Source organism: Heptranchias perlo, chromosome 19 (genome assembly GCF_035084215.1).
Source record: "Heptranchias perlo isolate sHepPer1 chromosome 19, sHepPer1.hap1, whole genome shotgun sequence".
NCBI classification, from domain to species: Eukaryota; Metazoa; Chordata; class Chondrichthyes; order Hexanchiformes; family Hexanchidae; genus Heptranchias; species Heptranchias perlo.
In genome coordinates this window covers 19,841,969-19,854,958 of record NC_090343.1, presented here as the reverse complement: position 1 = coordinate 19,854,958, position 12,990 = coordinate 19,841,969, and the positions used below count along the sequence as shown (strand labels likewise).

At 40.8% G+C, this 12,990-nt stretch overlaps 1 long non-coding RNA gene across 2 annotated transcripts in view; it reads left to right on the top strand.

Moving 5' to 3' along the window:
• Nucleotides 1-12,990, top strand: part of LOC137335206 (uncharacterized) — a 47,858-nt gene that overhangs the window by 26,307 nt on the left and 8,561 nt on the right. The window contains exon 3 of one of the 2 annotated variants that reach the window (XR_010966361.1): nucleotides 7,536-8,107. The exons of the other annotated variant lie outside the window; for it this stretch is intronic. This is a non-coding gene — a long non-coding RNA (uncharacterized lncRNA). Of the gene's footprint in view, nucleotides 1-7,535; nucleotides 8,108-12,990 lie in introns of those variants that run through there. 2 annotated transcript variants of the gene reach the window in all.

Genomic DNA, 12,990 nt, shown 5'->3' with positions numbered 1-12,990 from the left:
AAGAGCAACCTGCCACTACCTCTGCTGAAGCCACAGGGGTAGCACCACGTAGGGGTTCCCGTAAACGTAAGGCTAAGGTTTTGTGAGCACAAAGGGGATGCACAAGGGTGTAAGACAAAATGTCATGTTTTTGATTTACTTTTGTTTGTTTTGCAAAAAAACTTAAACATTTTTTATCACCACTACTGCCACGTCTTTGCAAATCTTGTCTGGTTTGTGCAATAATGCCTTTTCTGAGGATCACCATGAAGACCCACACCTGATGCCACCCATTGTGTCACTCAGAGTGGGTATAGGTGTATTTGCAGGGCTCTTTTGTGCAGACGACTGAGAGATGCCAGCAATGTCCCCAGTGGCACCCTGGAAGGATCCGGAGGAGAAGTTGTTGAGGGCAGTGGTGACTTTGATAGCGACAGGTAAGAAGGTGGTGCTCGGGCCAGCCAGGAGCAGCTCGGCATCAAGGAGGCTGCAGATGTCTACGACTACATGTCGAGTGACTCTGAGCCTCCGTGTGCACTGCTGCTCGGAGAGGTCCAGGAAGCTGAGCCTCGGTCTGTAGACCCTGTGGCGAGGGTAATGCCTTCTGCGACGCATGTCTCTCTGCGGTTGCCCTCTCTCCTGCTGTGCAGGTGGATGTGTCACAGCACTGTGTTGTGGAGCTCCACGTGTCAGAGGTGGACGGCGTCGCCGGTGATGCTGTTCGTCCTCCGAGGAGGTCATGACTGCAGCTATGGCGGCCCCCATCCGGAAGATGTATGTTTGATGGGGTCCGCAAGGTAGGTAAATGTGTCTGCACACCGGGGTTGAGGTTGCAAGTTTGTGATTTTTTTGGGTTAGGAGGAGGGTGGTGCGGGCTAAACTTTGTCCAAAGTGACAGAGTGACTTCCTGCAATGAGTGAGGGCCTCCCCCGTCCCCCACCTGTCAATGGACCTTTGCAGCTGCCACAGGCTGGTGGCTGCAACACGTCCATTTCAACTAGGAGTGTTTCCCTCAGTACGGGAAACACGCTCAGTTTGGATGAAAATCCCACCCCTCCTAAAATATCCTCCAAATCAGGTCTCCTAACGACCTGAACTATCAAATTAATTGATTTAAGTGGGATCCCGCCAGCTTTAATTGCCGGTGGGAGTCCCGCATGCGGGGGCTGCGCGTGCATCTGAGCGCGTCATTGGGGAACCCGGAAGTGGGCGGGTTGGAGCCGGGCTCCTGACCCACCCCTGGAATCCCCAACTTTTGGAGCCCCTCCCCCCCCCCAACGAACATAACCGCTTGGACATCCGAAAATTGAGCCCATTATCTTTGTTTTAGTGGAATGGCTCAGTTCTATTTCTAGATTGTTCCCATCTACGATTATTAGTTCAAAAAGGTACTGTTTCCTAAAAAACAGATATGCCCTGATTTTAACTCAGGGTGAGACTTCAGCATAGAGGCAGAAGGGTGAGCAGCTAGCTCATCCCAATCCCCGCTGTGAGGCCCGGGGCATTTTAACTCCTGGGCCTCATTACCATAGCTCAGGTCCAATGCCCGCCTGAACCCATCAGAACCAACGTGGAGGGTGGCGGACAGGAGTATAAATTGGGGTGGGGGGAGGCTGCCAGTGGGGTCCCGCGGGAATGATCCCCGGCAGTCAAGTAAAGTGCGTCAGGGGATGGGGGTCGGCAGGCAAGTACAGTCGGGGGAGGAGATGAAGGTTTCCTTGTGGGACCTGGAGGAGTACTTCTGCTCCTCCTGGTCCACAAGGAAACAATAAAAAATGAAATTTACTGACCTTCTCGGACTTCTTCTGGACCTGCTCCTGCGTGGCGCCAGATTTCGCTGGCAAGACTGGCACTGGGCGCCGAATGCATGGCTGTGCATTAAAATTGTGCCAGGGTCCGAATAATGTCTGACTTTTGAATCTTAATAAGGCCTTCACCTGCCTGGGGCGAGGGCCACCAATGCTGCCCAAAACACGTCTGTTAGAATGGTGCGGAACACGGGTGCAGCACAAACAAGGTGTATACCATGCTGCCAATGTTTGAATCCCCACGCGTCCCATTCTTGTCGGGAACAGGTCAGGGCAGGGGGATGGGCAGTGGGGTTAAAATTGGTCCTATAGCTATTGATAATCTTTCATATATTTCTGATAAGTTAAAAACATAATAGATCTAATATTCATAAAGAAAAGAAAGAACTTTAATTTAAGGGGGAACATTTATTTCAGCTTAATGAGCAGTAAAATTGTTGCAGGCACTCTTCTCTTTATTCAATTCCAATTTTCTTCACTCGTGTATCCATTGCAGGTCGTAAGGTAAAATGTTAATAATTATTATCTTCTGACCCGCAGAACATACATGAAAATCTGCTGAAAAGATAAAAATGAAAGGTACAGTTTTCTGCTGGTATAATTAGGAGAAGAAAATTATCAATACATCATTAAAGTAAATGGAATCCTTGCAAGGTCCACTTAAACTATTGCCTCATAGGCAATAGGAGATAGATGGCAGCAATAAGCAGTCCAGGTTAGGTATATATGGGGGAAGATTTCTGTTGTTCCCGTGTAAATGTGTGAATCAAAAATATCTTTATGATTGCACTATAAACAGCAAACAGTGGAAATCGCTCTCATTTGTCTAGAGATTTTCTATTTTAGAATATAAGTTACCTGTTAGCAACCAATATAAATGCAACTATTTTACTAGGATGTGGCTCTTTAGGTATATTCCACATACATGATGTATAACATTTTAATAAATTATGACCACAGTCTTTTTACTTAATAAAAGAAAGGACATTCAGAATGAGACTAGGCCCTCCAGCTAACTCTTACATCCAGGTCCTCTCACCAATTTTCATCTTCTCTCTAACTGAATCCTTACCTCTGCTGAATCAGGAATTATTCCCATTCTTTTTCAAATGACTCCTCTGAATTGATATTTGCTGCACCAGAGGTTGTGTAGTCCATAAATTGGTGACTTGAGATATGAAGTTATTGCTTAGGTTAAACTTAGGTTCTCCTATCCTGTGTTTGCACAAAATACCTTTCTAGATTCAACTTATTGATTCCCTTCACTATTTTAAAATCTTGGATCACATCTCTCATCTCTGCTTTTGCAGAGATGAGAGATGTTCCTTAGTGTCTTCATAGCTAGTGTTCTAAAACCTGAGATCACCTTTATTCCCTTCTCTGAATCCTTTCCGCTGCCTCCATATCTTTTTATAAAGGCCGTGATCACGCTTAGTTTTCCAAAGACTTCATTTAGTGTGCTAGTGTTACTTCCTTGCACATATATTCTGCAGACCTATTTATACACCCCAACATTTTATTTGCCTTCACAACTGCATTACATTTCGTGATGTGATAATGTCATTTCCACACCACCTGAGGAAGGGGGAAGCCTCCGAAAGCTTGTGGGATTAAAAATAAAATTGTTGGACTATAACTTGGTGTTGTAAAATTGTTTACAAGCATTACATTTCAACAGGGACTACATTTCAAAAGTACTTCATTGGCTGTAAAGCACTTTGGAATGTCCTGAGGTCGTGAAAATCACTATATAAATGCAAGTTTTTCTTTCTTTTAAGACTTTCAATGTTTGGTCAACTGTTACACTTTTTCTGATGGGCCTTTTTTAATGATTTGCTTGTCATGTTCAAATCATATTTGCTATTTTTAGGGGCAATATTCATTATATTTATTTCTCAATGTTAAACTGCTTGATTACTTAATCTCTGAATTGTATCCCTTTCCTTTAATACTGTGCTTTCCTAATCACCTGCAAACTTATACAATTTAGATTAATACTATAATAAGCATAATTTATTAATACTGTGAACAGGAGAAGTGGCAACATTGAACCTTGGTCAATCATTGATCATCCTCATTAATTCCAATTATTTGGATTTTTTAAAATTGAATTTACTATGACCTCCTTTCATAGAATGATACAGCACAGGAGGCCATTCAGCCCATCATGCCTGTGCCGGCTCTTTGAAAAAGCTGTCCAATTAGTCCCACTCCCCTGCCTTGTCCCCATAGCCCTGCAAATTTTTCCATTTCAAGTATTTATCCAATTTCCTTTTGAAAGTTATTATTGAATCTGCTTCCACCATTTCAGGCAGTGCATTCCCGATCATAACAACTTGCTGCGTAAAAGAGAATGTTTCCTCAAGTCGCCTCTGGTTCTTTTGCCAATTACCTTAAATCGGTGTCCTCTGGTTACTGACCCTTCTGGAAACAGTTTCTCCTTATTTACTCTATCAAAACCGTTCATGATTTTGAACACCTCTATCAAATCTTCCCTTAACCTACTCTGCTGTAAGAACAACAATCCCAGATTCCCTAGTCTCTCCACGTATCCGAAGTCTTTCATCCCTGGTACTGTTCTAGTAAATCTCCTCTGTATCCTCTCCAAGGCCTTGACATCCTTTCTAAAGTGCGGTGCCCAGAATTGGAAACAATACTCCAGCCGGGATCTAACCAGTGTTTTATAAAGGTCTAGCATAACTTCCTTGCTGTTGTACTCTATGCCTCTATTTATAAAGCCAAGGATCCCGTATGCCTTTTTAACAGCCTTCTCGACTTGTCCTGCCACCTTCAAAGACTTGTGTATGTATACCCCCAGGTCTCTCTGTTCCTGCACCCCCTTTAAAGTTGCACCATTTAGTTTTTATTTCCTCTCCTCATTCTTCTTACCAAAATGAATCACTTCACACTTCTCTGCGTTAATTTCATCTGCCAAGTGTCTGCCCACTTCATCAGTCTATTTATGTCCTCCTAAAGTCTATTACAATCCTCCTCACTGTTTACTACATTTCCAAGTTTCGTGTCATCTGCAAACTTTAAAATTGAGCCTTGTATACCCAAGTCCAGGTCATTAATAGATATTAAAAAGAGCAGTGGTCCCAACACTGACCCCTGGGGACACCACTGTACACTTCCCTCCAGTCTGAAAAACAACCATTCACCACTGCTCTCTGCTTTCTGTCCTTAGCCAATTTCGTATCTATGCAGCAACTGCCCCTTTAATCCCATGGGCTTCAATTTTGCTAACAAGTCTTTTATGTGGTACTTTATTAAACACCTTTTGAAAGTCCATATACGCAACATCAACCTCACTACCCTCATCAATCCTCTCCATTACTTCATCAAAGAACTCAATCAAGTTAGTCAAACATGATTTGCCTTTAACAAATCTATGCTGGCTTTCATTTATTAACCCATATTTTTCCAAGCACCAATTAATTTTGTCCCGGATTATTGTCTCTAAGTTCCCCCACTACCAACGTTAGGCTGACTGACCTGTAGTTGCTGGGTTTAACCCACTCCCCTTTTCTGAATAGGGGTGTAACATTTGCAATTTTCGAGTCCTCTGGCACCACTCCCTTATCTAAGGAGGATTGGAAGATTGTGGCCAGACACTCTGCAATTTCCACCCTTATTTCCCTCAGCAACCTAGGATGCATCGCATCCGGACCAGGTGACTTCTACTTTGAGCGCTGCCAATCTTTCTAGTACATCCTTTTTATCTATTTTTATTCTATTCAATTTCTCTACTACCTCCTCTTTTATTGTGACATCGGCAGCATCCTCTTTAACGATGACAGATGTAAAGTACTCATTTAGTATCTCAGCTATGCCCTCTGCCTCCACAAGAAGATCTCCTTTTTGGACCCTAATCAGCCTCACCCTTCCTTTGACTATAAAAGACTTTTGAGTTCCCTTTTATGTTACCCACTAATCTATTCTCATACACTCTTTGCCCTTCTTATTTTGTTTTTCAGTTCCCCCTTGTACTTTTTGTATTCAGCTTGGTTCTCTACTGAATTTTGAACCTGACATTTATCATAAGCCTCCTTTTTCTGTTTCATTTTAATCTCTATATCTTTAGTCATCCAGGAAGTTCTAGCTTTGGATGCCCTTCCTTTCCCTCTCGTGCGAATGTGTCTAGTCTGTACCCAAGCTATCTCCTCTTTGAAGGCCTCCATTGCACATTTACTGTTTTACCTGGTAATCTTTGATTCCAATCCACCTGGGCCAGATCCCTTTTCAACTCACTGAAATTAGCCCTCCTCCAGTTCAATATTTTCTCATTTGGATTTTTTCTTGTCCTTTTTCGTAACGACTCTAAAACTAATGATATTGTGATCACTGTTTCCCAAATGCTCTCTCACTGAAACATGCTCTACTTGATTCCCCAGAACTAGATCCAACTGCAATGCAGAATTGCTTCCTTCCTCATTGGCTGGAAACATACTGATCAAGAAAGTTCTCTTGTACACATTTCAGAAATTCCTCCCCTCTTTGCCCTTTACACTGTTATTTCCCCAGTCTATATTAGGATAATTCAAGTCCCCCATTATCACTACTCTAACGTTCTTGCATCTTTCTGCAATTTGCCTGCAAATCTGCTCCTCTATCTCCTTCCCACAATTTGGTGGCCTATAGTATACACCCAGCAGCGTAATAGCTCCTCTATTGTTTCTTTAATTCTAACCAAAGAGTTTCGGTCTTTGAACCCTCAAGTACAGCATGGCTTTCTAGTTTTGTAGCAGTATTTTTGATTAATACTACCGCCCCCTTCTTTTTTCCTTCCCCATCTTTCCTGAATACATTGTACCTAGGAATATTAAGTACCCAATCCTCCCCTTGTTTGAGCCAGGTCTCCGTTATTGCCACTATGTCATAATCCCATGTGGCTACTTGTGCCTGCAGCTCACCAACTTTAATTACCACTCTCCGTGCATTTACGCACATGCACTCTAAACCCATCTTAGTGTGCCTTGCCTTTCTCCCCTGTACATGCATAATTATCACAGACATCTTTAGTCCATTATTTATTGTTGCTGTTTGACATGTTCTCACAGTGCAGATATCACAAGAGATAAGGACAGTTTGGCTCTGTTCAACAACCATATACAATTGTGCTTCTGTAAGATAGTGCTGCTTGGAACAATTCTTGCTAGACATAAAATAGCACAAGTGGTGTATGAGGCAGGTGTTTGAGCATACTCAGTTAAAGGAAAACACAAGAATTTCCTTTCTTCTATCTCAAGCTACCGTTACACCCATTGGAAGTGATCACAGTGCACACAACAGGACAAAGTATACATTATCAGTGGAACACTTGTCAACTTCAAGCCATTTCATAAATTCGGACTTGGCCAAGCAACTACCTCTGTACATGTTGTCATCAGAGAAGAACAAATTACTGTCTTCCAATTTTGCTAGTTCCTAACACAGACACACAAAAAGATATTTGGAGAAATTAAAGAGATATTCTCCACCTACTCCCATGACTCTGGGTTTAAGCAGCAAGTGTCTGAGCTTAATCGACCAGAAAGGCCCCAGGTTTGATGTCCAGCCTGTGCTGAGACAGCTGACAGCTTGGCAACACTAGAAGTACTAGAACTGATTTCAGCACCCTTGGATTAGAAAGGGGAAAATATTACAGTGATCCTAATCTTGATTGCTATCCTGTGACATAGGAATTGCAGGATCAGAGTTAGCTGTGGTGTCCTTTATAGTCAAATATCCTGCTAACTCTCTGTCTAGGTTCAGACATGAAAAATGACCACTTGGAGGTGCTGGAGGACACCTGTGCAATTGTAGCCCAACCAGAAGTCATGCCTTCAGGAGAGGGAAAAAAGTGAAGAAGAAAAATTAAGAAAAGATATTACAGAGCAATGTCATAGAGATAAAATATCACACAAGATACTTTACCTTGTTTATATTTAGACAATGGCAGATTTGTCCGCATAATAGTCACTGTATTTCAAAGTAATTCATTGTATGAAAATGCTGAGATGTTCATGAGAAATTTTATAAGATGTGATATAATACAATTCTTTAACTTCAATATTATTGCTAAATTTGTGTTGTAACCTAGTCGTTAGATGGACTGTGACATCAAGGATTGACTCAAGGCCAATCATCTCATGTAACTGTATCATTCTGTGCAAATATCCACATGATAAAAAGAGAACAACATAATGATGCCTGTAAAATTTAAGACATATATAAATTTATGATGTTGAATTTAGGTTTTAAATAGGGAATCCATCAGCTATCAGAATTTTGAAAGGATTTATTAGGTCAAGGATTTATTTGAATTGCAGGATTTATAGTTGGGATAAATATTAAATATGATTAAAGAATAACTACATGATTTGTAAGAATTGAATATATGTATTGTTTTTAATAATTTGTACTGGTTCTACTATTTTCAGATTTCATGTCAGATTAACTGGCTGATTTCTCTCTTGTATGTGGGAAACAGATGGTGTCATAGTAAAATCTGCAATGCACCTTTAGTACAAAATGGAATTAAATGTATTTACAACCTATTGTAGATAGACACTTCCAAAAAAAGAACACATACCAACGGGAGATAGAATGACAACTAACACAGGATAAAGGAGGTGAATGGGGTGGGGAGAGGAAGGAAAACAAAGAGGAAGGGACTAAATACAATCTATAAATGTTTTATTGACTAGGCTCCTTATAGTTGCAGCTCAGTAATTAAAGCATTTCTGAACTCACTTGTGTTAAATATATTTATATTATGTATATTGTATAAACATTATGAGCACAGCTTATGACTCCTGTATAACTTTTCTGATGTTTGTTTTGTTGATGGGTAACGTATAAAATATCTCAGTTAAATATTTAATTACCTTTTTGTACTGGATGATGGGTATACAAATAGGACACAGGGGTCCCGGGGGTAGGTTGGGGTGGGGGGGGGGGGGGGGAAGAGTAGCTTTATTCTATAGTTTGTTAGTCACAGCACATGTGTCATGTTTCCAGAGAACCAATTAAGCATCCGAAAAGGGAAGAATTTCTCGTCTGCTAAATAGCATGTAGGGAAGGGCATGATCCTTGATGAATGGTAGTTCTTAGAAAATCACATTCCAGAACTCTTCCCCTCCCCCCACCCAAGCACAACAAAAAAAACATTCAAAGCTGTAGATTTGTTTTGTCTTTGTTTCAAATTACTGATAAACTAGAAATTCAAAACCATTATGTTAACAGCTCTGCAGTGAATCACAGAAAATTTCCATCTCAAAATGCTGACAAACAAACTCAAGATAAATATTCTGAATTAAATATGGATTTTAAACTCAATGTTTGTTGTACAATAAGCTCAGATCTTATGTTCTAAATGGTCTGGTTACAGTTATTTTTCCAAAAGATCCATGTCAATATTATACAATGGCTCTTGGTAATATTAAGGGTGCATTTAACAATTTTAGCATCGTTGCCAAGTGTTTCCATTTCACAGTGACACTAAATTTGTAGTATAAAGCCAGAGTTAAAGTCCAACCCGACTCTGAAGTAAAGCGATGCGAGACTCCTGAATTTACAGAGCTGTCTAATGGGCCATAAAGAGTTCCAGTCAGGCAGTATAAATGAGGTACTCCCCGGCTGGAACCCTTACAGCATACTAGTCTGAGACCTGTAGCTGCAAGAAAATTATCACAGAAGGCTACTTCATTTTTGCAGTTAGTATTGCTTGTTTCATGGTCTCCACCTATTGTCGTGGTTTAAAATTTCTAATCCATACTCTACGTGAACATATTCATGAAAATATAATCAATGAAGAAAATTTTAAATGTTTTTTGGATCCTCACCAATAAAATTGGGTTTACCAAGGGAAAGAAAGCATTAATTGTGGGATACAACAAATGCCATGCAATGTAGAGTGCTTTTTGCAGTAATCAATTAACCAGCTCAGCATTTGGGAATTACGGGCACATCAGGGGTTCAACAATTAATTTGTACTCCTGACTAATTATATATTGTACTTCTTTTTTGATTGAACATTTCAGCATCTACACAATAGAGGGTTTAAAGTGGGATGTACACAGCTTTATAAGACATTTGCTGCTCTCACTGGAGCATCATATATTTTACTTTCGAGGACTGCACTACCCCTTGTGCATTACATAGAACAGGATTTATTTAATCGACAAGATAGTTATGGTCGAGGAAGACCATTCAGCCCATCTAAATTAATCCATCTAGAAAGATTCTAAAGTCTACCTATTGCAGCATCCAATTGTTTCTTAGATTATTCCAGGATTTTTGCCTTCATTAATCTATGTGGAGGGTGAGCCTTTGGTTTAGTGGTCGCATTCCTGCATCTTAGTTAGAAGGTGAAAGGTTCAAGCCCCATTCCAGACAGCCCAGGTGAGTGGAGACTAGATGGTCTCTAAAAACTGGCTTGACATCCAGCGAGGTACTCACGTCAGGACAGTGACCGCTGGCTCAGTAGTAGTATTCCCATCTCTGAGTCAGAAGGGTGGGTTTGGGTCCCATTGCAGACAGCATCTCAACTGGAGCGACAGCTCTGAATACTAGGTTAAAGTCCAGTGGGGGTACTTACATTTGCTGGGTGTGAGTGTCCCCCCCCCACCCCCCAACATAAAGGGTGGATGGGGCTCTTTAGCCTTGGTTGCACCCACCCAGGAGAAGGTACTCTGAAGATAAAACTACGAGGAAGGCAACAGGAGACCACCTAAGCTACTCTTCCCTGGTAAGTGGCTCAAGCATCGCATGTAGAATTCTCTAGACTGACAAACTCTATACGGAAGTCTATTTCATACGTTGATCACTTTGTGTGAAGAATTTATAGATATCAATCCTAAATGTATCATTTACTAGTTTGAACCTATGTTCCCTTATCTTACTTTCACAATGTACTTTAAATATTCCTGATTTGTGTTTTCCGTTCCCTTAACTGTCTTATATACTTCTAAGATCACCTCTTAAATGTTCCCTTCCAGGCTGAAAATCCTAAGTTTTTCCCAGTCCTTCTTCGTAACTCAGACCTTTGACATTAAAGATGAGCCTTGTGGCTCTTCTCTACATCACGTCCAGTGCTTCAATGTCTCCCTTGTGTCTCGGTGACCAGTACTGGATGCAGTACATTTTGTTAGCAGCTTTCTCTGAAATATAGAAACTTCTTCACTCAGAGAGTGGTTAGAATGTGGAACTTGTTATCACATGGAGTAGTTGAGGCAAATGGCAAAGATGTCTTTAAGGGGAAGCAAGATAAGTACATGAGGGAGAAAGAAATAGAAGGCTATGCAGATATGATTGGATGCAGTCGGGTGGGAGGAGGCTCCTGGGGAGCATAAATACCAGCACAGACCTGTTGGGCCGAATGGCCTGTTTCTGTAGTTAATTCTATGTAATTCTGGTTTGGCTATGTGGTTTAACACTTTGTTGATTGCTTCTTTGCATTGGCTGGACATATTTAGTGTTAAATCTACTAGGACTCTTAGGTCTCTTTCAGCTTCTTCCTTAGCATTCATGGAAGAAGTGTGTTGCCTATTTTTCTTTCCTATGTACAGTATTCTATCCTTGTCTTTATTAAGTTCATGACATTGTTCTACCCAGTTACTTGTTTTATCCACTCATTCTGTAATTTATGAGCTGCCTCTGATTCCATTGCCTCTCCTAGTTTGGTATCATTTGCAAATTTGACCACTTTATATTGAGTTTGAGTCCAGTTCATTTATTTAAATTAGAAACAGTAGCGTCCCAACATCAAGCTCTGGGGCACCCCGCTCAGTACTCCCCACCACTCACCCTGACATAACGCCTCTCGCTAGTTATTGTTTTCTATCCTTCTGTCAAGATTCTTATCCATTCTTCACTTTTGAGTTTTTCTAATAGCCTTTTGTGTAATTTTAAAATGTGTCCAGAATTTATAATGGAGACATTTCCAGGCCAAATAAATTACTTAATTATTTTATATTATTCGACACTTGAAAGTTTGACAATTTTTGGTTCCCTTTCTTAATGTTATTTTCTTCACATTTTACATTCCCTGTAGCCTTTCCTCCATACCATGTAACAATCCTGGTTTAAAGGATGAAACGTCAAACGATGGGAGGAATGTGCGAGTAGTCTGAGGTGATTCATCCATAGATTTTCCTCCCTTCCTATGAGAAAGTGTCATACTTCCACTAGGGCGCTTTGCTGAGTTCAAGAACTTGTCATGTAAGGAATCATGGGTATCAATCATCGAATCATACAATGCACTGGTATATCAATCATACAATGCACTGGTATATAAACTGCAGTATATATTTGATATTACTTTTTAAAAAAGTAATTAAAAGGGTCATAGGAACTTTTTAACATTCTAATTATTGCTTAATTTTCACAAGCAGTTTTAAGATGTATTCATATTTTAACTGTAACATCAGTGTGAATTGATTCACGAACACTACAAATATAGTGGAAATGCATCTTAAATCCAGTGCCAGGGCTCAAACTGACATTGTAACAAAGCAGAGCGAGACTCCCTGCTGGAGGTAGTCTCCCTCCACTTTGCTTTAGTCATTTTGGGCCTTGATACCCAATTGACACTCCAAGCTTAGCTTCAGTGGAAAGCAGTTTCAGTTCCACTGGAAAAGAAAATCGGGCGCGGTGTAAAACGGACTGCTGATTCTCTTAACAGCCTGTTTTGCACTACTGGCATTGTCCAATTTCACCCTCTCATCCAAAATATAATACAACTGTCAGCTTGGCTCGGTTAGTAGTGTTCTCACCTCTAAGTCAGAACGTTGTGGGTTCAAGCCCTACTCCAGGACTTGAGCACATAATCTAGGCTGCCACTTCAATACAAGATGTGGAGATGCCGGTGATGGACTGGGGTTAACAATTGTAAACAATTTTACAACACCAAGTTATAGTCCAACGATTTTATTTTTAATCCCACAAGCTTTCGGGGGCTTTCCCCTTCCTCAGGCGGTGTGGAAGTCAACAGTAGCCAATAGACAACAGTAGACAAACACAGTAGCCAATTTCCACACAGCTAGAGCTCTTAAACAGCAAATGAGATGAATTACTAGCTTATCTGTTTTGAGTTGACTGTTAGCTAAGACAATGCTCTTCAAATAGTGCTTTAGGATCTTTTACGTTCACAGGCAGCTTCCACACTTCCACACCGCCTGAGGAAGGGGAAAGCCCCCGAAAGCTTGTGGGATTAAAAATA